This window comes from Antechinus flavipes, chromosome 1 (assembly GCF_016432865.1).
Source record: "Antechinus flavipes isolate AdamAnt ecotype Samford, QLD, Australia chromosome 1, AdamAnt_v2, whole genome shotgun sequence".
NCBI lineage: Eukaryota > Metazoa > Chordata > Mammalia > Dasyuromorphia > Dasyuridae > Antechinus > Antechinus flavipes.
In genome coordinates, this window is record NC_067398.1 from 587,569,217 (window position 1) to 587,591,718 (window position 22,502).

The 22,502-nt window shown below is 33.9% G+C and overlaps 1 protein-coding gene across 1 annotated transcript in view; it reads right to left on the bottom strand.

Annotated features, from left to right (window-relative positions):
- NCALD (neurocalcin delta) overlaps positions 1 to 22,502 on the bottom strand; it is a 413,773-nt gene that overhangs the window by 230,651 nt on the left and 160,620 nt on the right. Inside the window, exon 2 of the mRNA XM_051970948.1 lies at positions 17,351 to 17,431. The gene's annotated coding sequence lies outside the window, so the exon portion shown is untranslated. The remainder of the gene's footprint in view (positions 1 to 17,350; positions 17,432 to 22,502) is intronic.

A 22,502-nucleotide genomic window follows, 5' to 3' on the forward strand; every position in this document is an offset into this window, starting at 1 on the left:
AGAGAGAAGGCTCACCAAGCTGTTGTGTGCCAAACTAACTAACCTAGTCCAGCTACTGAATGAACACTGAATCAGGCAAAGAGTTTTTTTTTTTTTTTTTTTTTTTTTTTTTTAGCATCTCTTCTCTCCTAGACAATGGGATTTTTGTCAGTTTTGATTAGAACATAAAAGATTCCTAGAAACCTTTCTCCCACTCACCAGAAAACTAGAATAAGATCTGACATTCACTTTATTTTTTTAAGTTCAAACAAACAGCCCCCCTTCCTCTCAAATTACTAGGGTCCATACTTCCTGTTTTTACCTTTTAGAGGCTCCCAATGTTCCAGTGAAACCAGAAACAAAGAAGTTTCCAGAACCACAATATCAGATCATCACTAATTACAGCTCTGGGAGTTGGCCCTATGCTCTACAGAAATGACAAGAAATGTATGGCTATAGAATATGGTATAGTGAAAGGGGAAAACCAAAGGGAAAGTCTACATTAAATGCCTTGATATTTGGTTACCTAATGAATATTTTTCATGAAATAAAGGTACTATTAAAAACATCTACCACAATGTTAACATTAAAATGGAACTCCCCCAAATATTCCAGAACAGGAGCTTGGCCCCAATCTAGGGCCAAGCATATTTTTGAAATGGTATTTCTAAATTATCTATTACCTATACTTAGGGCTCCCTCTTATGAAAATTGGGTGGGGAGTAGAGAGAGGGAGAGGGACAAAATGGTCCACAGCCACCATTATTCCTAACTATTTTCCCTCCTATTATTTTTCAGTCTGAATCACACTCTCTCCTTAAAGGGGCCCTGAACCACTCCATTTTGGGGTGCAGTGTGTAAATTGGCTATTTTCAGGTTTTAAAAGCAGCTGCTGTTGAAGAGGAGAGAGAGTAGAATGATCTTTGAGAAATTGTAAGTTCTTTGATTGGTACCACATTTTTCTCTCTGAAACAAGGCCCATTTTTAAAAATAATAATAATAATCTATTTATATAGGGCTCTAAAGTCCAAGCCCATTCATTCTATTCACTGTGTAATATAACTGCCTAATAAATGAAATAGAATCTATTTTAATAGCCAGAAAAAAGACTTTTTTAGGGATGTGGGGAGTCATTTCTGAGAGAGCTGTCTGTGTATTGTCAGATCATTAGCCCATCAGAACTAAGATTGGAATATGTATAAAACAAAAATAATATTAAAGGAAGATTCAGAACACAATTAAATTGAATTTAACTCTAAATTATTTAAACAAATAATTCAAAATAGGGAATAGATAATAGAACTGATATTGACAGCAACCTAATCATTTCATCCATCTGGTTAATCAATATAAATTAAAATCCGCAATAAGGAGACAAAAAACCCATAATGGTTCTTAGCCAACATTTAGATTGACTTACCCAATAGGGAGAAATGGCCATGTCACTTTTCCTCCATTTGAACAACTCCAATCCACCCTGTCACCTCCAGGATCAAAAGTAATTCTTCATTTAACTTTCAAAACCTTTTGTAACCTGATTCCTTCCTCCCTTCTTCTTACACTTTATACTTTTCCACATGTATTATAATCCAGTGACATTAACCATTTTGTTACTCTTCACACAGGGTACTTCATTTTTCAAGTACAGGCATTTTTATTGGCTGTCTGCCTTGTCTGGAATACTATTTCTTCTCATCTACACCTTCTAACTTTTCTGGCTTCCTTCAAGTCTCAGCTAAAGTCACACCTTCTTCTGACACTACCTCCAATTTATCTTGTCTATATCTTGTTTGTAGATAATTCTTTGCAAGCTATCTCCCCCACTAGATTGTGAGCTCTTTGAAAGTAAGGATTATTTGTTTTTTATCTTTCTCTGTATCCCCAAAATTTAGCACAGTGCCTAGTATGTGGTAGGCATTTAGTAAATGCTTGTTGACTAAGGAAAGACCAAATAATTTTTAAGCATGGGCTTAGGTATCATGCTAAGTGCTGGGAATACAAAAAGAGGCAAAAAATAATACTTACCCTCAGGGAGTTTACAATCTAATGAGGGAGAAAATATGCAAACTATATAAAAACAAACCATATACAGGAATGATTTTTTTAAAATAACTTTTTATTGACAGAACCTATGCCTGGGTAATTTTTACAGGAATGTTAATAAAACAGAAAATAATTAAAAGAAGACATAGGACTAAAAAGAACTGGAAAAGACTTACTATGGAATATATAATTAAAAGCCAGAGAAGTCACTAGATAAAGTTGAGGAGCATTCCAGATATGAAAGACAAGAATATGGACTATCTTGTTCATGGAATATTCAGGAGGCTAATGTCACTGTGTAAAATGTAAACTGTTTGAGGTCAGGAATTTTCTTTTGCTTGTATTTTTATTATCAAAATTTAGCACTATTTCTGGTACATAGTAAGTACTTAACAAATGCTTTACCTAATCTAGAATCTTATATAAACTCATCTGGAAAGTCTGATCAAGAAAAGCGGTATATAATTATGAGCAATTATCATCTCACAAAACACAGAAGAGCAATGAAGAATAAAACTAGTTTAAAGAAAACTTGGAATGGTATCCAATTAAATAAAGGTATCTCATAGGTTTTCATAGAAGAAAATAGGAAGACAACAACAAATAGAAGAAAAATGGAAAATATTTATAGAAAGCATTTTAACAAACTTGATCAAGGATAACAGAACCACTCCACTCAGCCCTTAACATCACAATTCCTCAGCTGTTTATAAATATATTAGATATCTCACAAATAGAACAAAGTTGGGAAAGCCAGTCAGATTGGAGCAAGTATATACAGATGGTATTAATACTAGGGAGTGATATAATTGTGAGGACACTGAGAGGTCAATATATAAGATATCTGTAGGAGAGTAAGATACTAAAAAAGTAAAAAAAAATTTAGACTATGTTAATACAGAAAAAAGACCAAGAAAATGCCAATAACTACCCAATCATATATCTATTCTTTCATCAATACAAAATCTTTACCCGAACCATCCATGTATGATTTCCAACATCCTTGCTGAAGGTATTATTGAAACAACAAGCAAGCTTGAGAAGACATGAATGGGTTATGATCAGCTATGTTAAAAGAATCTCCCAAACTCATGAGATTGAGAATTCATTTGAATATTTGAGGGAGAATAAAAGGGAGTTATAGAAAGAGAGAAGATTTTTTAAAAATTTAAAGAAATTATTTAAAGAAGAAATGCAAAAACCATAATGATATCAATTTTAAAAACTGTAGTTGATAATCTAATGGATAATGTTGAAGGGCATTGTCAAATTCTTCTATGTTACAAATGAGAAATTATGTAGTTTTCTTACAAAGGATGAACTCCACAAAATGCATGATTTCTTTCCTGTCCTTTTTATGTTGATCTTTTCATCTTTGTTGATAATTGGCAAGCTTACAGTTAAAAAAAAAAAACCTTAATTTACAAGAAATAAATATAAAGGAAGACTTGGATGGAAGAATCTCCTGTGGAGCAGAGAAGTTGAGCTGTGAATCAAATAAGGTCATAAAACATTGGACATGATGAAAAATGACTGAACTGATGTTGGGAACATCATTTAGTTTCCCAATCTGTAAAATGAGAGGAGTTGGATGAAAGAGATCTTTGATATTTCTTCTAGCTCCAGTTCTATATAGTTCATCTAGCTCCTCCCAAAAGTTTGTTCACATTATGCAGTTCACCTAATGTTTTGGGAACATACTAACAGAAAAATGAGCCATTGGGCCAGGAGCAGCAAGATCTTGTTCTGATTAGAAGTTTTTATTAAAGCTAAAAAGAAACAAGCTTTCATTTCATTGGATATTGTTGAGAAAGATATCTATTTGAAAGTGAATTTAGCTAAGATGAGAAGGATAAGTGAAAAAATTAGGAAGAAAAAACACAAGGAATTATAATTTTAAATGAGAATATGATAAATTTCCCCATAAATTAAAACTGATAGCAGATTAAAAATTTTAATTCAACAATATATTGCTTTCAGGAAATGCTACCAAAAAACAAGGGATATACAGAAAGACAAAATAAAGGTCAGGAGTAGAATTTATTACGTAAAAAGTAGGTATAGTAATCATGATCTCAAACAAAATTAAAATTAAAAATAGATTTAATCAAAAGAGAAAAATGGGTAAACTACTCTATGTGTCAACAATGTTATTTCTTATTGTTTTAGACCATTTAAAATAACTAGACAGTATAAAATAGCTGAAAGGATACCTGCCAAGACAGACACAAGAACTATATGAATCTAAACATAAGATAGTTACTATACAAATAGTCAGATATAAATAACTGAAGTAATATTTACTGTTCATATGTAAGTAAAACCAATATAACAAAAATGACAATTTTACCTAGCCAATCTATTTATTAAATATCATCTCAATCAAATTACTAAAAAATTATGTGACTCAGAAAAATAATAATAAAGTTCATGTGACAAATAAAAAGGTCAGGGACTTTAAAGAAACCAGATGTAAAAAAAGCAGATTAAGCAGTATCTGACCTTAAATTATATTATAAGATGAGAGCATTGTTTAAGTTTAAAATGAATAATTTTTTTATTTTAAATTAAATTTTCTTGTATAAATAAAATCTATACAACAAAGAATAGAAGGAACACAGGAAATGAGGGATATTTTCATAGATAATTTCTCAAATAGGATGTGATTAGATTGGAATATTGCTGGGCAGTAGGAAATGATGACCTGGTTGATTTAGAAAAGCATGGGAAGACTTGGACTTAAGAAAAAAGATGCTACCCACTTTCAGAGGACAAAAAACAACAAGTGGAAATAGATACAGTATGCTTTTGCATATATGTTTATCTATGTGCCTATATATGTATGTTTATATACATTATGAGTGTATATATATGTATATATATATATATACATAAATACTTATGTGCTTAATTGTAGCCTTCTTTAGGTAGGGTAGATAGGGCAGTAGTGGGAATATGGGGAGGGGGAAATAAAGTAAAAAGTACACAGCAGAGAACTAAAGAAAACCTACAAGAAAGCAAAGAAAAACTGGGCAGCTTTGAAAACAATGCGTTAACATTTAATATGTAAGATTTCTTGAAATGGAAATTTATTATTTTTCTATTGAATCCTCTCTTATGTTCTGTTGTGTCCATGGCAATTTTTTTCTTTTCTTATTTTGTACTTAGGTTTAGAATAAATAATAAAATTTACCTCCCAAAATTACATAAGGCAAAGACAAAAAGCATCACTGAAAACTTTTGAAATTCCAAAAAAAAAAAAAAAAAGGAAGTGGATTATAATAATTCCACCATTATTTGATTCAAAATCTTTATAAAATATTGGCATTTTCCAATATTTAGTTTTCCTGTCTACATTCCATTTAAGGCCAGTCTTTTAAACCCATCTGCCAAAATTACACATATTGTTACTACATTTGTGCACACACAAAAAAATGTGATAATTGCTTATGCAATCTCAGAGACCAGCTTGAGTCTCCTTTGCAAATTTTTTTTTTACATGTACAGTAGAGTGTATGTCATTTTATTTGGAAATAGGGAAAGTAGAGCTCGGGTTATGTAGGAACAGTGGGAAGAAGTATACAAAATCAAGTCCTTTTACAAAAGGGCCTATTTTCATATTTTTAGCCAATGGCATTTTGAAGATGAAAGGCTTACAGGGCTGGACTCTCCTAACAGACATTAAAAAAAAGAAAGTAAATTAGGTGACAATCTCATTACTCACACACTTGTGCCTGCCAGCTGAGATGTGACACTTAAAAGTTTTTGTTACACTCAGAAATGAACACAAGAAAGGAGATTTTAAAAAATTATCTTAGTCCTGTCAAATATTAGTTTCATGTCTTAGTAAACTTAAGAGAAAGGATTCTAAGTATTCCTAAATACAACAACATAAGTAGGGTCCTTTTTAGAAGATCTAATCACAAGATTAAAGTAATTTTAAAATACCATTTTTCAGCACTACAGTGACAGAAGAACGTGTTCTTCCCGTTTCCAGAAACTCTTGATTAAACCACAGATATTAGGAGAACATTAGATCAATATACATTGTAATAAGTTACATGAAAATGTTAAGCACTACCATCAGAGGATCCAAGAGCAATACTTTTGTCTCCATGTTTTCTTTTTCTTATAAAGAAAGGATGGGATTCATTAAGCCTGCCACTATGAGATGATTAATTTTTGCAGCTGCCTAAATCATCCACTTCTGAAATGTTAAAGGCCCCAGAATTCTATCTTTAATAAAAATAATTTGTTGAGTTACCTAAGTGATATTTTAAACTCCCATGCTATAGAGAAATTCTTTTTAAAAACTGAATTCTCAAGTTTATGTGTTATATAATCTTTGGGTAAGTAAATCACTCCATTAGCCTTAAGCACACCTAATTATGTGGGAGAACAATTGTTGAGAGCCTGGAAATAGAGGATTGATGTTATTACCAGGGAGTCCACAGTTCTAGCTCTGTCTCTGAAACACCATAGCTGTGTGATTATGGACCATTTATTTAAACTTTTGGCGTCTTACCTAATATTTTAAGAATATAAGTTATAGGGGAATTGGTATAAGGAGTTTTCACAACAGAAATTCCCCAAATGATACATTTATTATATAGGTTTTCCTGAAAAGCTCTTCTTCTCCCTTCCTCCCACAAAGATTTGTTTCCTAATTCTGCTTTTTTTGTTACTTTCACTTAGGATTTAATATTTATAGAATGATATTGATAAAGGAATGAAGGAAGGGATTGAACATTTATTAAATGCCTACTGGATGCCAGGCACTGTGCTGAATGCTTTACAAATGTGATTGCATTCGATCCTTACAACAACCCTGGAAAGTAGATGTTATTAACTAATGAGGAAACTGAAAAAAGAAAGAGATTAAGTAATTTTCCCAGCTAGAAAGTGTCTAAGGTCAGATTTAAGCCTATGCAGACATATTGAGAGCTCTATGCCTAAAATTGGGTATATTCTCAATACAAGGTCACAGCTAAAGCTTGGTGAGTCACTGCTTATAGTCTACTCAAGGATTAAACTAAAAACACTTCCATCATTCATCTTACATCAGATACTTCTGGAAAATATAGAAAGGATCGCTATGACTCAACACCCTTATCACAGAAGCTTAGCATCAGAAGCAAGACATTTCTGAAGACCAAAAATGGGATGATATTTACAATGAAATGATGTATAGCAGTAAAAATATTAGAAATGAGCTATATGTCAACCATGGGGGAAATAATGGAATATATTGCAGCATCCATGCAAGTTGACTGCAGTCCTTTAGGAAAAAAAGGATTTGGGAAGAAGTCCCACAGCATTTCTGTCATCAAAGGAATATATGATTAGAATAGAAGATGGGTTGATCAGGTGGCAAGAACCATGGACAGACTATGTTCTCCACTAGTTAAACTTAGGGTATCAGGATAACTTGAAAGAATTCCCAGCATGTTCAGCCGACTGTCCTCAGGTGAACTTATCAGAGGACATGAGTAAGTCACACATGCAGGTAAGGATGTAGCATCTGTATTGTTGGAAGGATGGCCCACACTGATGAGATCATGAGTTCACTTGAGAAGGAAGAGTCTATTAACACAATTGAATATTAGTTCACTTCTGAGTAACACACTCTAGAAAATATATAAATACATTGGAAAGAATCCAGAAGAAGACCAAAAAGGTGAGGACTGAAGAATATATCATATGAGCATTTGTTGCAGGAACTGGGAATTGTTAGCCTGAAAAAGACATGGTATGGACCTCAAATAGTGTGGGGTAGAGGTGGAGAACTAATTATAACTGTTTCCAAGTATCCAAAAGGTAAGCACTCTGTCTGGCACATAGTGAGCACTTTAAAAAAATTATTGATTGAGCAAATAAATGATCGCTAAAAAAGGAATTAGACATTTTCTGTGTCAGAAGTCATAACCAGAATCAATGTATGAAAGCTGCACAAAAACAGATTTCATCATGATGGAAAGTAAAAGAGAGAGAAAAGTTCCATGACAACCAGGTTCTATTATTATCTTTATTCTGTACTTTAGAAAGCTGAGGGAGACAGGAGGTTAAGAATTTTGCCCAAGGTCACAGAGCTAGTAAGTATCTGAGCCCAAATTTGAACTCAGGTTTTCCTGTCTCCAAGTTCAATTCTCTATCCACCTTGCTACCACCACTCAACAAACATTTATTTATTTATTTTTGTGTTTTGATTTATTTATTTAATATTTTCCCCAATTGAATTGAAAACAATTTTTTTCCATTTGTTTTTAATTTTTTTGAGTTCCAGGTTCTCTCCCTTATCCCCATTTACAATTAAGAAATCATGTGAAATTATACAAAACATTTCTACAAAAATCAAGTTGTGAAAAAAGACATAGATCTCCCATCCTAATGAAAATTAAAACTCTCAAGAAAAATTAAGTTAAAAAAGGATAGAGAAGGAGAGAATACTTCAATCTGTATTCAGATGCAATGAGTTTCTTCTCTGAGTATGGATAGGATTTTTCATCATAATCTCTTCAGAGAAGTCTTAGATGATGGTTTACATGCTGTTTGCTCTGAGAAAACACCAGACAAACAAAAACTATATTCAAGAATATACAAAATGAACTCTTTCTCTCTGAAAGACTTAGTTCTTCTCAGCAATTCAGTGATCCAAGGCATTTCCAATAAATTTTGAATGGAAACACCTTCAGATCTAGAGAAAGAATTATGGATAATGAGTGTGGATCAACAATACTCTTTTCACCCTTTTCCTGTGGTTTTTTTTTTTTTTTGTCACAGTTTTTTCATTTTGTTCTTATTTTTTTCTTCCAACATTAGTTCTTGGAATCATGTAGAAATATGAAAAAAAAATGAATGTACATGCATAACCTAAAAAATTAACAGTTAATTTTAAAATAGAGAGAAAAGTTCCATATAGGCAATGAGAGTCTCCAGATGTTCCTGTTTGTAAATGACAATGTATTTACTCTATCAATTTCCAGAATACTGCAGTACTTTCTAAAAAAGGATACATAATCATTCCAAAGATTTTAATCTAACCATTCATAGCAGAAAAAACAGGAAGATGAATATTCTTATTAGTTTCCTGTTTTGAATTAGTGGGGCAGTTAAAAATTTTATGGGGTAGAGATTATAATAATATATTTATTTGATTTGTCATTTACTAAGTAAAATTAATTTATAATTTATACTAGGATTTAAATACTATCCCCTAATAACATTAGAATAGTAATGTATATTTATCAGGTCCTGGACTATAAAATTTCTCATATTTGGGCATAGATTGGAGCATTCTAAAATATCCAAAATCTGAAATATATTTTTCCAAAGTTGGAAAGAAAAAAAAATGAAATAAATTAGAGAGAAAACTCTATAGGCCAATGTGATTTATGTACAAAACCAAATTTAGAATTTATATACAAAAGAAAAATATGTTCATTGCAATCTAACAAAGGACATTTACATTTTTGAAAAACACACTTTTCCCATAGACTTCATTCAGAATTATAGCCATCAGACTCTGTATATATCCTTTTACAACTAAATGCATATATTCTAAACAATGGCTAAAGTGATACATCTTTTAAAATGTCCAATTTCTTAAAAATACAACTCACAAAAATTTCCTTATATTTATTAGAGTTTAATCTCTTGCAAACAACACTTGGCTGTATATAATCTGGGGTCAACAATTCCTGGAATGAGGGGAAACATTCATCTTCTGTCATAGTTCTTTACAGAGGAAACACAGCAAATCACAGCACTAAATTATACCAAATTGCCATTCTGTGCCTTAAACCTAGCTATTTTCCATGTTCTCCTAACCTCTACCTCTTAGAATAATCAGCTTCCTTCATGACTTGTTCAAATGTCACCTTTTACAGGAAACATTTCCTATTCCATTTCCACCTTCCCAACTAGTAAGGCCTTTTCTTTTAAGGCTACTTTTCTATCTATCTATCTATCTATCTATCTATCTATCTATCTATCTGTCTGTCTGTCTGTATGTCTGTCTGACTGTCTATCTTTTGTCTGTCTACTCATTCTTCCTTCCATCAATTCATTATCCATCCATCCACCTACCCATCCACCTATCCATTCATCCTTCTGTCTCTTTGTCTCTGTCTTTGTCTCTCTTTCTCTGCGTCTCTCTCTCCTCTCCTCTTCTCTCCTTGAAGAACATAAGCTCCTTGAGAACAGGGACTGCTTTTGCCTTTTTTGTATCCCCACAGCTCAGCATAGTGACATATTAAAAAATTCATTACTTATTATTGAATGATTGATTCTTATTGTTTCTGCCTCTATCCTAAAACCAAATGTTCAGGGCCTTGGATACATAGTGAAATATTAAAAAAGAATACAAAATAGACCATTAATTCTGAATTTTTGAGTTTTATTTTATACAAAACATCCCTCCTTCATTGACAGATTTATTCTATTGCTTCATCATAGTACCGAGACACAGCTGGGTTTTGCCAAATGCAAAAGGAGGCTGCTGTATGAGCACAAGCCTATCTAAATTCTGAAGAGATCATCACAAGAAGACTTGCCATTTGTATATTGATTTTGTTTGGCCACAGCAACCTATTAAGATGGTTTATTAAGAGAGCTGTCATGTAGGTCAGTGGAGTACCCACACTGAATAATGAGAACAAGGTAGTACTGGATTTGTATTCAGATGCTCAAGGTTCAAATTCCAGCTTTGCTACTTACTCCAAGATATGACCTTAGAGAAGAATGAGTTTATTTCTTCCTCATTGATTTCCTCATTGATAAAAATGAAAGCACTGGATTAGAACAGAGACTCTTTACTTGCACCCCATAATCTTTTTCTTTAGCAACTCTATATTAATATAATAATTTCCTTTGTGATCCTATGTAATTTATTTTATGCATTTAAAAACATTATTTTGGGAAGTAATCCATTAGATTCACCAAACTGCCAAAGGGGGTTATAACACTAGGATTATGATTCTCTGGACAGAATGATCTCTAAGGTTTCTACAGACTTACAAAATATGTGATCACTTGCTCTCATAAAGCCCTTATAGTCCTTTGATCTTTATGCTGAAAATATAAAAAGTATCTATGATTTTATCAGTTTAGGGGAGATCCCAGTGTGGTAGTTCTCTCCACAATGCATATCACAAACTATTTATGACTTGGGAAGCTGCTTTGACTAATATGTTTTGAAGTTTGAACATTTATTCCAAAGAGAGCCATTAAAATTTTTTGATTGAAATAACTTTTGATGATTTGAAAATGATGTCACTGGGGCTATGCTTTAGAAATATTAAGATGGCAACACTATGTAGACAAGATTAGAAGGAGGTCAATTAGAAAACTGGAGTAGTTCAAGAAATGACTATTGAGAGTCTAAATTAAAGTGATACATTAGAAATGAAATAATATCAGTTAAAAACAGTTAAGAAGCAAAATCAATAAGAACTTGTAACTGATTTGATGTTAGAGGTAAGATTGTTAGTAAAAGAAATTCAAGATGGCTCTGAGCTTTCTATTCTCTAGGTCTTATTGGTACCTCAAACCAAACATATCCAATATCAAAATCAAAATCTGAAACCAATTCCTCCTGCCTTTTCCTTTCTCCTAATGACATTACCATTGACAAAAATGTAAAAGTCATTATATATTAACTTTGAGGTGATGGCAACCAGACCACTGGAAATTTATACTAGATCTCAAGAGAGAAATTCATTTGGAAATCTGGATTTGAGAGTCAGCTGGGTAGATAGTGCAAGACTTATTGAGACTTGAATGAGATAGAAAAGAGAAGAAAATTGAGTATAAATATTGAAATTTATGGTCTGAGAGAAGAGGATAAGGAATTCAGGAAAGAAATAAAGAATAGCCAGAGCAACGAGAGAACATAAAGAGTCCTATGACTGACTTCTCTGTTAAAGGAAATTTTCATTTCCTACCAAGTACCTTATTTAGTTTTGACTAACCATCATCATGCTCCCTCTGACTAGAAAAAGCTCATCACTAGAAAAATTATTACCCAGATTGAATCAGTTCATCAGAACCCTCAGTTTTCTCTAGCCTTCTGGTTAGGTAGTACCAAAAAAAATTTTTAATCTCTCCCCAAAGCTCCTATTCATAGAGGTCTCAGAAGCACAGCCAGCTTTTCATTCCCCACCAGTCATAGTTTGGATTGACTTCATTATGACTGTAGCCAAATATCTATCTTCTTATTAGTCATCTATCTTTCTATTATCTGCTTAATTATCTCTCTATGTCTACCTATCTGTCTGTCAATTATCTATCAATTATCTATGTCTACCTACCTATCAATCTTCTATCTATCTATCTACTTACTAATCATCTTTTTTTCTGCCCCTTTGTCTATCTGTCTCTCTGTCTCTGTGTGTGTCTCTGTCTGTCTGTCTCTGCTTTTGTCTCTCTCTTTCTATCTATACCTGTCTACCTATCTCTCTCTGTCTCTGTGTGTGTCTCTGTCTGTGTCTGTCTCTGATTTTGTTTCTCTCTCCCTATCTACTTACCAATTATCTATCTATCTAGTTATCCATCTATCCATTCATCCATTCATCTATCTATCTACCTAAATTGAAATTAACTTACATCTACCTGGGAAAATCATGGAACCTTGGTTTCAATAACTGTAAGATGAGGATATTAATATTAATACCACCTATTTTAAAGGGTGAAAATCATTGAACTATATATTAGATAGAAGACTAATTTCTGTGGATCAGGAAAATTCAGGTCCAAATACTGGCTCCATCTTATATTGACTGTTTTATATTGGTCAAGTCACTTTACCTCTTACTTTTCCAGTCAACTTTCTAATATTCTTAGTAGCCAAACAACTTCAGACCTGCACTGATGTTTGAGTTTCTTCCTGAGAAATTCCCTTCACCAAAGAATTCATATTCTTGGATGAAAAGACAAATCTGAATGAGTGGTTGTTAGAAACTGCTTTGTATTATAAACTTCTATTGCTAAGGTCCCTATTAAAAGGCAAATCAGATAGACATCTAGAGAATACTGATCTCTGCAAAAGGAGGTTGTTGACCCAGTTTACTTTTGCCTTTAGTTGACAATTTAAAGCAATGTTCTTAATGAGATGACTGATGCCAATTCCAATGATCTTGTGGTGAAGAGAGCCATATACATCCAGAGAGAGGACTCTGGGAACTGAATGTGGATCACAACATAACATTCTCACTCTTTTTGTTATAGTTCACTTGCATTTTGTTTTCTTACTCATTTACTTTCCTTTTTGATCTGCTTTTTCTTGTGCAGCAAGAAAATTGTATGTTTACACATATTGGATTTAACATATATTTTAATATGTATAACATATATTGGATTGCTTGCCATTTAGGAGGGGAAAGGGGGAAAGGGGAAATCTGAAACACAAGATTATACAAAGGTCAATATTGATAAATTATCCGTGCATTATTTTGAAAATAAAAAGCTTTTTAAAAAATTTATACAGGATCCTAGAAGGAAATCAGAAGTGAATTCAGTCAGTACTTAAATGAGAAGCATTAAGTATATCCTTGTGTTGAGGGACAAGGATTGTATTTAGACAACTTTCTTTTAAAAAAAAAAAAAAAACCTGGAGGGGTTCACAGGCTTAGTAAAACTAAACTAGCTAATAAATGATTTTTTTTCTTCTAAAAAAAATAAAGCAATGTTCTTACTCCTAATTACTAGGGGGCAAACCTTAGTGACCACATGGTCACAGCAACAGTGATTAGCCACTATTACGTCACTTTAGTGGTATAGCCCCAAGCCTGGAGTCAGACTGAGTTCAAATCTAACTTCAGACATTTACTATTTGTGTGACTCTAGGCAAATCACATAGTCCAGTTTGCCTTACTTTCCTCATCTGTAAAATGAATTGGCAAATCATTCCAGTGTCTCTGCCAAGAAAACATCAAAAGGGTTCACAAATAGGTGGACATGATTGAAACTAAACAAAAACAAGAACAAAGGTTGCTTTAATGCTCTCAAATCTTCTTACATGGGGTAGGACCTTCTGATCCATCCCCGAGAGACAGAAATGAATTCTTTCTCCTTCTCTAATTCTCAAGTATCAAAAGCATTATGTTTTTCCCCTCATATCATAATTTAGAGTTAAATATTTATCTCTCCAACTATAGTGATAGATTTCTATAATTTACACTATTCACTGAAGGCCACACAGTCTCTTGTGTTCTCATACAATTAACATTTCTGGACCTCAGTTCCCTTTTCAATAAGGTTTCAAGAGTTGTAGCTTTTTTTTTTTCCTGAGACAAATTGGGGTTAAGTGACTTGCCAAGATCACACACCTAGGAAGTGTTAAGTGTCTGAGGCCAAATTTGAACTCAGGCCCTACTGACTTCAGGGCTGTTGCTCTATCCACTGCACCACCTAGCTGCTCCAAGAGTTGCATCTTTTGAACTTGAAGATCAAACTCTGAATCCCAGTTCTATGACTTGCTGTGAGATCTTTGGCAAGTATTTTAATCTTTCCAAGATTTTGCTCTCTTTTAAATTGAAAGGGGGAGATTAATGACCTCTAAGGTCCCAGAGGTGTGCTGATAAATCTTTAACAACTGGCTCTCTGAAAAGATTTACACATTTTTATAAATATTTTCTCAATCATTTTTATTAAATTTACATAATCAACAAGACAATAAATTGAGTCCTGGCTTGTAGTGTTTACTAATTTCCAAAGTATAAAGCTCACACTGAAAATTTAGTAAATGACTTTCATCTATCAATTCAAGCTGGCTGCAGCATATCCCTAATACTGGTTTTAAATTGTGGACCTCCAAACACTAAATTTAGCTGCTTTTCTGCATCTAGTGTATTCCCACACACACACCATCTCTGCCATGTCTTCTTTCCCCTTTCTACCTAATTTAATGGACCAGTTAGAAGAAGTAAAGTTAGCCAACAAATTGGACTTTGAGAAATATGTAACTCAGTCCAAATATGAAAAAGAAATAAGTTGAAAGTAGATTGCTTTTCAGACTCATTGTAACTTATAGGAGAAGCATAAGCAAATAAAATACTAAGGAACAAGATTTAAAAGAATTAAAACACACATGAACATTACTGTAACAACAGCATACATTTCTTAAATGCCACCTGTGTGTACCACACTGTTGAAGACACTAAAGGAGACAAAGAGAGTTAGATAAGAGAGGGCATTCTGGAGGGCCCTAGTTTAGTTATTTCATTTTCATTTCATTTTAGTCATTACATCTTCATAAATCCCTCCCCTTTGCCTCTTAAAATCCCTAATTCCCTGCAAAGCTCATCTCAACTGCTACCTTGAACAGGGAGTCTTTCTTGATTTCCCCAATGCTTACTCCAACCCCACCACAAATTATCTGTAATATATCTGGTTCATAATTACTTAGGCTATGTCATCTATTCCTCCAGGTAATCTAAGCTCCTTGAGACCAAAAGTCGTTTTTCATTTTTAATTTTGTATTGCTAGCTCTTAATACAGTTCCTGATGTGGAATAGGTGCTTAATAAATGCTTTGTTGATTTTTTGATTAAAGTAGTCCTTCCTAATTAAAGCTTAGCTTAGTTCTCTTCTAAGCTATAATCCATCTATCTTTCCTCTTAAGCTCCCAATCAATATGGATTCAGAAGTGGGACCAAAGCTTTGTGTACACTGCAATTACATTGCGAGAGTCAGCTCATCAACTAACAGCAGAATTTTGTGTATAACTTAAACCCGGATGTTTAATAACTTTGAAATAGGTTTCCTACCAAATACTTGGTCTCCAAAATTAACATCAGAATGGCTTAATCTTCACCTTATATTAAGGAAAATCTAGGTTGTTCACAAATAAATGTTTAGTGAAGCCACAAAGACCTGGCCAGGAAGAACCAAACAGAAGAAAAGCTAAGCCGTTAAAGTTTCCTTTTCTGTTAACTTTCTCCCTCTCCTGCCAATGTCAATGCAACAAAAGAATACATCATTTAGTTTTTGCCTATGTTCACTTTTAGCAAATATTTCATTTTTACCATATGTACCACAAGTCTGGCCCAGATATTCATTAGATAAATCATTTTACAAAGGCTCTATTTCCTGATAATCAGGTAAAATGATGGTAAAGGCTAGAGCATTTCCCCAAAGCGGTCAGCCAACCAAACAGACTAGTTTTCTTTTTGTGATCCTTTAAAAGTAATCCTCTTATTTAAAATATTCATTTCATTCTTTTAAGACTCAGTTCCAATCCCTTCTTCTTCAGGAGGCCTTTCTTTTTTTCCGCCTAGTTGTCCCTTTCCCTTTCAAATTACCTTCCACTTAATATATATCTTGTATGTACCTAGTTATTTATAGATTATTTCCTCTCTTAGAGACAGCTAGGTGGCTCAGTAGATAAAACTTGGGGCTTAGAGTAAGGACTATTTGAATTCAAATTCAGCCTTATATACATACTAGTTGTGTGACTCTAGGCGAATCATTTATCTTCTATTTCTCTTAATCTCCTGGAGAAGGAAATGACACCACTCCAGTATCTTTGTCAAGAAAAACATACAGAAAACATGGGCCCCTAGAATGATCTCTCCTTTTCAAGGAATCAGTACTGTTCCCACCTTGATAGAGAATTAAAAATTTCTGGTAAGAGATATTTCAGAAAGATTTTAATAAGAAAGTAAAAATTTCACTATCTCCTTTTAGTTGTTGTTGTTGTTGTTGTTGTTGTTGTTGTTGTTTTTAAAGTGCAGAGCTTGGAAAATAAAACGGTAGACAACTAACAGATATTTTTATCCAGAAAAAAAACAGATAGAAAAATTTCTTAAACTTCCTTTTTTGACTTGGACCTCTTTTGCAATCCATTGAAGACTATGAACCACATTTCAGCATTTAGAATTTAAAATAAAATATAGAGAATTAAAAACAAGCCGATTATACTGAAATTCAGTTATCAAAATATATATTTTTGAAAGTTCATGACTCCAGGTTAAGAACCATTGCTATAGGTAAAGGATTCCACAAATATGCCCATTCTGGCTCCAAATATTAATTGCACCTCATGCAAATCCTTGTAGAAAAGGTATGAACTAGAGAGGAGTTTCAGGGGTGAGAGTAAAGAGAGACTCTTCTTAACAGCTCCGTTCATGGTACTCAAAGATTGAAAATGGAAATTGAAACCCCATGTCAAAATATCAAGTCAAGCAAAGAGCCCTCTTTTGCTCCAAACAGCCAAAAACAAAACCCACCTTCACTCCACAGGTGATAATACAGCATGTTTGAATTTCGAAGATGTAAAAGATTTTTTAACTGACAATTTTAAAGAAGAATTAAGAAAAAAATTGAAGACTTACAAGATTTGGGCCCAGAGGTCTACAGCAGGCAAAGCTTTCTCCAATGTTAAGATGAATCTCACAACAGGCAGCTTGACAACTCTGAAATCAAGATCACTCATAATCAATAAATATTTTCTACTTAATCATTTGACAGAGAAACAAAAAGGTGAGGTAAGGGTGATAACTTTTTTTTTAAAACTTGGCTCTACAAACAGGAAACAGGAAATATACCTATAAAAAGCACATACACATACACACACATATACCAATAGAATTGACTTTTTAGTTCTAAATGTTCTAGTGTGAATTTTTCTATGAGAAATTAATGGGCACTGACCTGCCAAATAAATGAAAATTTAGTTTCAAAATGATTATAGGGCTTAATATCTAATGGACAAATGCCAAACAAAAGTCCTTAAATTATAGGAATGGCATATTAATCACTAGTATCTCCCACCCCCGTCCTTTATCAGAGTTGATCAAACAGAAATTTTATTGATTAGAATAGAGAAGGGAAGGAGGTATTACTGATTAGACCCTACACTTGGGTGTAAACTGTTGGGGATAAAAAGACAGATATAAAACATCTGACCTTGAAAAGGTTATATTATATTGGGGATTTCAACATATTCAACTAACTATAAGGAGGCAGTTTGGTGTACAGTGGATAGAGTACTGGACTAGAGATTAGGAGGATCTGAGTTTGATCTCACTTCAGATACTAGCTATATGACCCATTTAACCTTTGTCTACCTCATTTTCCTCACTTATTAAATAGGAATGATAATAGCATCTATTTTACAGTGCTATTGTGAAGATAAAAGGAAATAATATAAGCAAAGCACTTTGTAAGCTTTAGAGAGTGATGTGAATATTGTAGTTATTCAGTCATGTTTCAGTCAAGTCTGATCCTGTGGGCAGTTTCTTGGCAAAGATACTGGAATGGTCTTCCATTTCCTTCTGCAGCTCATTTTACACATGAGGAAACTGAGGCCCACAAGATTGAGTGACTTTCCCAGGATCACACAGTTGGTACATATCTGAAGCTGTATTTGAACTCGTTTTCCTACTCCAGGCACTGATCTATTCATTGTCACCTAGTTGCATATAAATGTAATCTATGACTATAAACAGGCTGGAGACTGAGTCTGATTTTTGCAGGCACAGAGACCTTCCCAGTAAGGACTGTCTCTCTAATACTGCAACTCTTCTCTGCAACTCACAGTCATTAGTGAGCTGCCTACATCTTTGAGAGGCTAAATAATTTCCCCAGAATCACATAGTCAGTATGTATCAAGGAAGCACTGGAAACCTAGTCTTCTTTGACCTGAGGCCAGCTCTCTATCTACTAAGTAAATATGAACAAAATAAAGACAAAATAAACTGTTAGAGGAAGCACAAACAGTGAAAAAGCTTCATATGAAGGTGCCCTTGGAGCTAATGAATAAAATAATAAATGAAGACCTATTTAAATTTATTTTTCCCCAAGGGTAAAATTCTTGCCAAGAGACCTACATATATTAATCTCAGCAATTATTTATGTGTATGCGAGAGAGAGACAGAGAGACAAAGGCAGAGACAAAGAGAGACAGAGACAGGGGGAAGAAGGGAGAAAGACACAGAAAGAGACACACACAGAGACAGAGAAAATCAGAAACAGACAGAAAGGGAGGGAGGGAAGGAGGGAAAGAGAAAGACAGAGAAACACAGAAAGAGACACAGAGAAAGGGAGGGAAAGAGAGAGAGACAGAGAGAGGGGAAGAAGAGAAAGGGGGGAAGAAAAAAGAGGGGGGAGAGAGAGGGAGAGAGAGAGAGAGATTGGAAGAATGGAGGGAGGAAGGGAAAGAGAAAGAAGAGAGAAAGAGACAGAGACAGAGAAAGAGACAGAGAATTTGCAAAGGAACATAAGGATTTTGATTCCATCAAATTACTGAACTAATACCAGAAGGAGAAAAAAAATGATACAATTAAAAAACAGATTAGCTCCTTCAAAGGCGAGAAGAATGGCTGAGGGGATTTTTTTTTTTTTTTAGAGTATCTGACTGTTCTCAGCTCAGTGGGACTTATTTTTGCAAACAGCAGAGAATACAGAGGCTGGAGTATCTGTAATCTTCATCTCAGGAGATGCATATTTTTATGTCATGCTTTTGTCATTAGACCACATAGGCCAAATGGAGTTAGGATGCTAACCACACATTCTTTAGTTTTGTTGTCTTTTTTTTCCTACACTTGAAATTAGAAAGACCTGGATTCAGGTTCCATCTCTGATACATACTGGCTCTGATTTTGTGGTTTTCTTGTACCAATGGTGAATTTTTCCAAGACACTCCATTTTGGGTAAGGACCCAAACCAACTATTCCTCATTCTTTGGACTTAATAAATATCACTCAGCTCCAGTTTCTCCTTCCTACTCCTTGAAGCACCATTTTATGTTGCTTTCTTCTATTAGAATATAAGCTTTTTGAGGGAAGAGACTTTTCTTTTTACTCAGGATGGTAACCTGGTACATGTGTCATTTTCAGTCATGTCCAACTCTTTGTTACCTATCTGGGGTTTTTCTTGGCAAAGATTTTAGATGGTTCACAATTTCCTTCTTTAGTTCATTTTACAAATGAGGAAACTGACTTACTTAGGGTAACACATTTAGAAAGTGTCTGAGAAAAGACTTGAAGGAAGATGAGTCTTCCTGACTCCAGGTCTAGCATTCTATCTGTTATACTGCCCAGTAACTAGTTACATTTTATCTATTATACCACCCAGTAACTAGTTACATTCTATCTGTTATACCACCTAGTAACTAGTTACATTCTATCTGTTATACCACCTAGTAACTAGTTACTAGGCTTGTTGACTTATTGACTTAACCTGAGAAAATAATTTAACGTTTTAGACAAATCTCTGAGACTAGAAATTTCAGTGGTGGTATCCACTTGTAGTAGTCAAGAGGTGGTTCACCTGTAGGAGCTCTCTATGTCAATGAAATCACAGAGCTGGTTTTTAAACCTATGTCGCTTTGTGCAGCTCAGCAACTTATATGCTTATGTTCCTAAAGCAAGAACTTTCTGAAGCATCCAGGTCAAGGGATACCACAGCCAATGGAGTCTAGCTCTATAGTTGAAAGGTTTCTTTTCAAATCCAGTCCAGGTCTGAATAGGAAGAATTGACCATTATCCCTAAGCTCACGAGGATTGAAGGATGCATTTTTCTTGATCTTCTCATTTTTCCTCCCAACACTAAAGGACCATAAGGAACTAACATGAAAAAAGGAAGAACTAATAGAATTAATAGTCAAGTAGGAAAAAACAAAGTGAAGGTATCAGATTCTCCTACTTTCTATTACATCAACAAAGTGACTGAAATCCAACTAAGAGAGGTTTAATGAAGGGATGTAATGTTAAAGATATTAAATGGCCATATTCCCAGGCTTTCCACCCATTCAGCGATCCTATTGCTGGTATAGTGGCTATTATTAGAATATGTCAGGCAAATCCCCAGTGGCAAAAACCTATCTGCTTCCCACCCCCATAATCTTAATCAGACAAGTTTTTGGTTATCATCTCCAGAAGACTTCCACATAGGGTTCAGTAGTGATTAGCTATCTCAGGAGAAGCTGAGAACAGGACAATTCACTGACCTAACATAACAAGCCTCACTGTTTTGTGCATTTCTGTTTTGCCCCCTACTTCTATAATTTAATAGTTAGCATAAAACATTTAAGGTTAACAAAGAACTTTAAATATGCTATTTCATTTGATCCTCATAATAATTCTGTGAGGTAGGTGTTATTATCTCTATTTTACAAATGAGGAAATTGAGGCAAAAGAGGAAACTTGCCCAAAATTACAGAAAGCTATAAGTCATTATCTGGGGGCAGATAACAACTCAAGTCTTTCTGACTCCATGTCCAGTAGTCTACCACCTATCTTTGAACTATATAAACAAGTTACTTAAAATCTCCAGGCTTCCCGGAGAGACTTACATGAACTAATACTAAATGAAGTGAATGGAACCAAGAGAATATTGTACATAGCAACAACATTATGTGATGACTGTGGTGGACTTGGCTCTTTTCAACAGTGGGGTGATACAAGACATTTCCAATAGACTTGTGATAGAGAGAGTCATCTTTATCCTAAGAGAGGACTATGGGTACTGAATGTGGATCACAACATGGTATTTTCACCTTTTTTGTTGTTGTTTGCTTGCTTTTTTCTTTTTCATATGTTCCCTTTTGATCTGATTTTTCTTGTGCAACATGATAAATATGAAAATATGTTTAGAAGAATCATGCGTGTTTAATCTATTTAGGATTATTTGCTGTCCAGGGGAAGAGGATGGAGGGGAATAAGAGAGAAAATTCTGGATCACAAAGTTTTGCAAGGGTGAATGTTGAAAATTATCTTTGCATGTATTTTGAAAATAAAAAGCTATTATTAATTTTTAAAAAATAAAAAGAAAGAAAGAAAAGGAAGAAATTAAATTAAAAAAAAAAAAACTAAAGTCTCCATGCCTCATTGTCCACAAATGCAAAATTATGAAATTGTATTTATATGGCCTCTATGGAAATATGGATTATATGGCATTTAAGTGGTTCAATGAATAGTGGCTTGGGGCTAAAGTTGGAAGACCTGAATGTAGAAAAAGTGGAGGCAATGAGTATAAATATATTTTTTTGCCCCTAAGAGTTTGATTGAGAAAAGAAAGAGAGATACAAGATGATAACTTGAGAGAACAATAGGGTCTAAGGAAGTGAGTTTTTGTTTGGATTTTTTTAAGGAGGGGAAAAATTTGAGTGTATTTGGTATCAGGGAAAGAGTCAGAACAAAAGGAAAGATTGAAGATTAAAGAGATGACTGAGATAATAAATGTACTGAAGAAGGCAAAAAAAAATGGATGGGATTATGGATACATGTAAGAGGATGACCTTGGTAAGCAAAAGGGTATCTTCTTCAACAGAGACTGGAGTAATAAAGGAAAGGCTGGGAGATAATGTCAAGCAATGGTAAGATGAAGAAATGGAGGAAAATAGGAGCCCGTGGAGATTGAGCTCTGTAAGGCAAAATCTTTAGATGTAAGAGTCAATATAGAGGGTGGTGTGGGAGAGATAGAGAGAGAAGAGAAGGTTTGCAATAATCATCACAGAGACTAGGACAGAGAGTCAATTAGGGA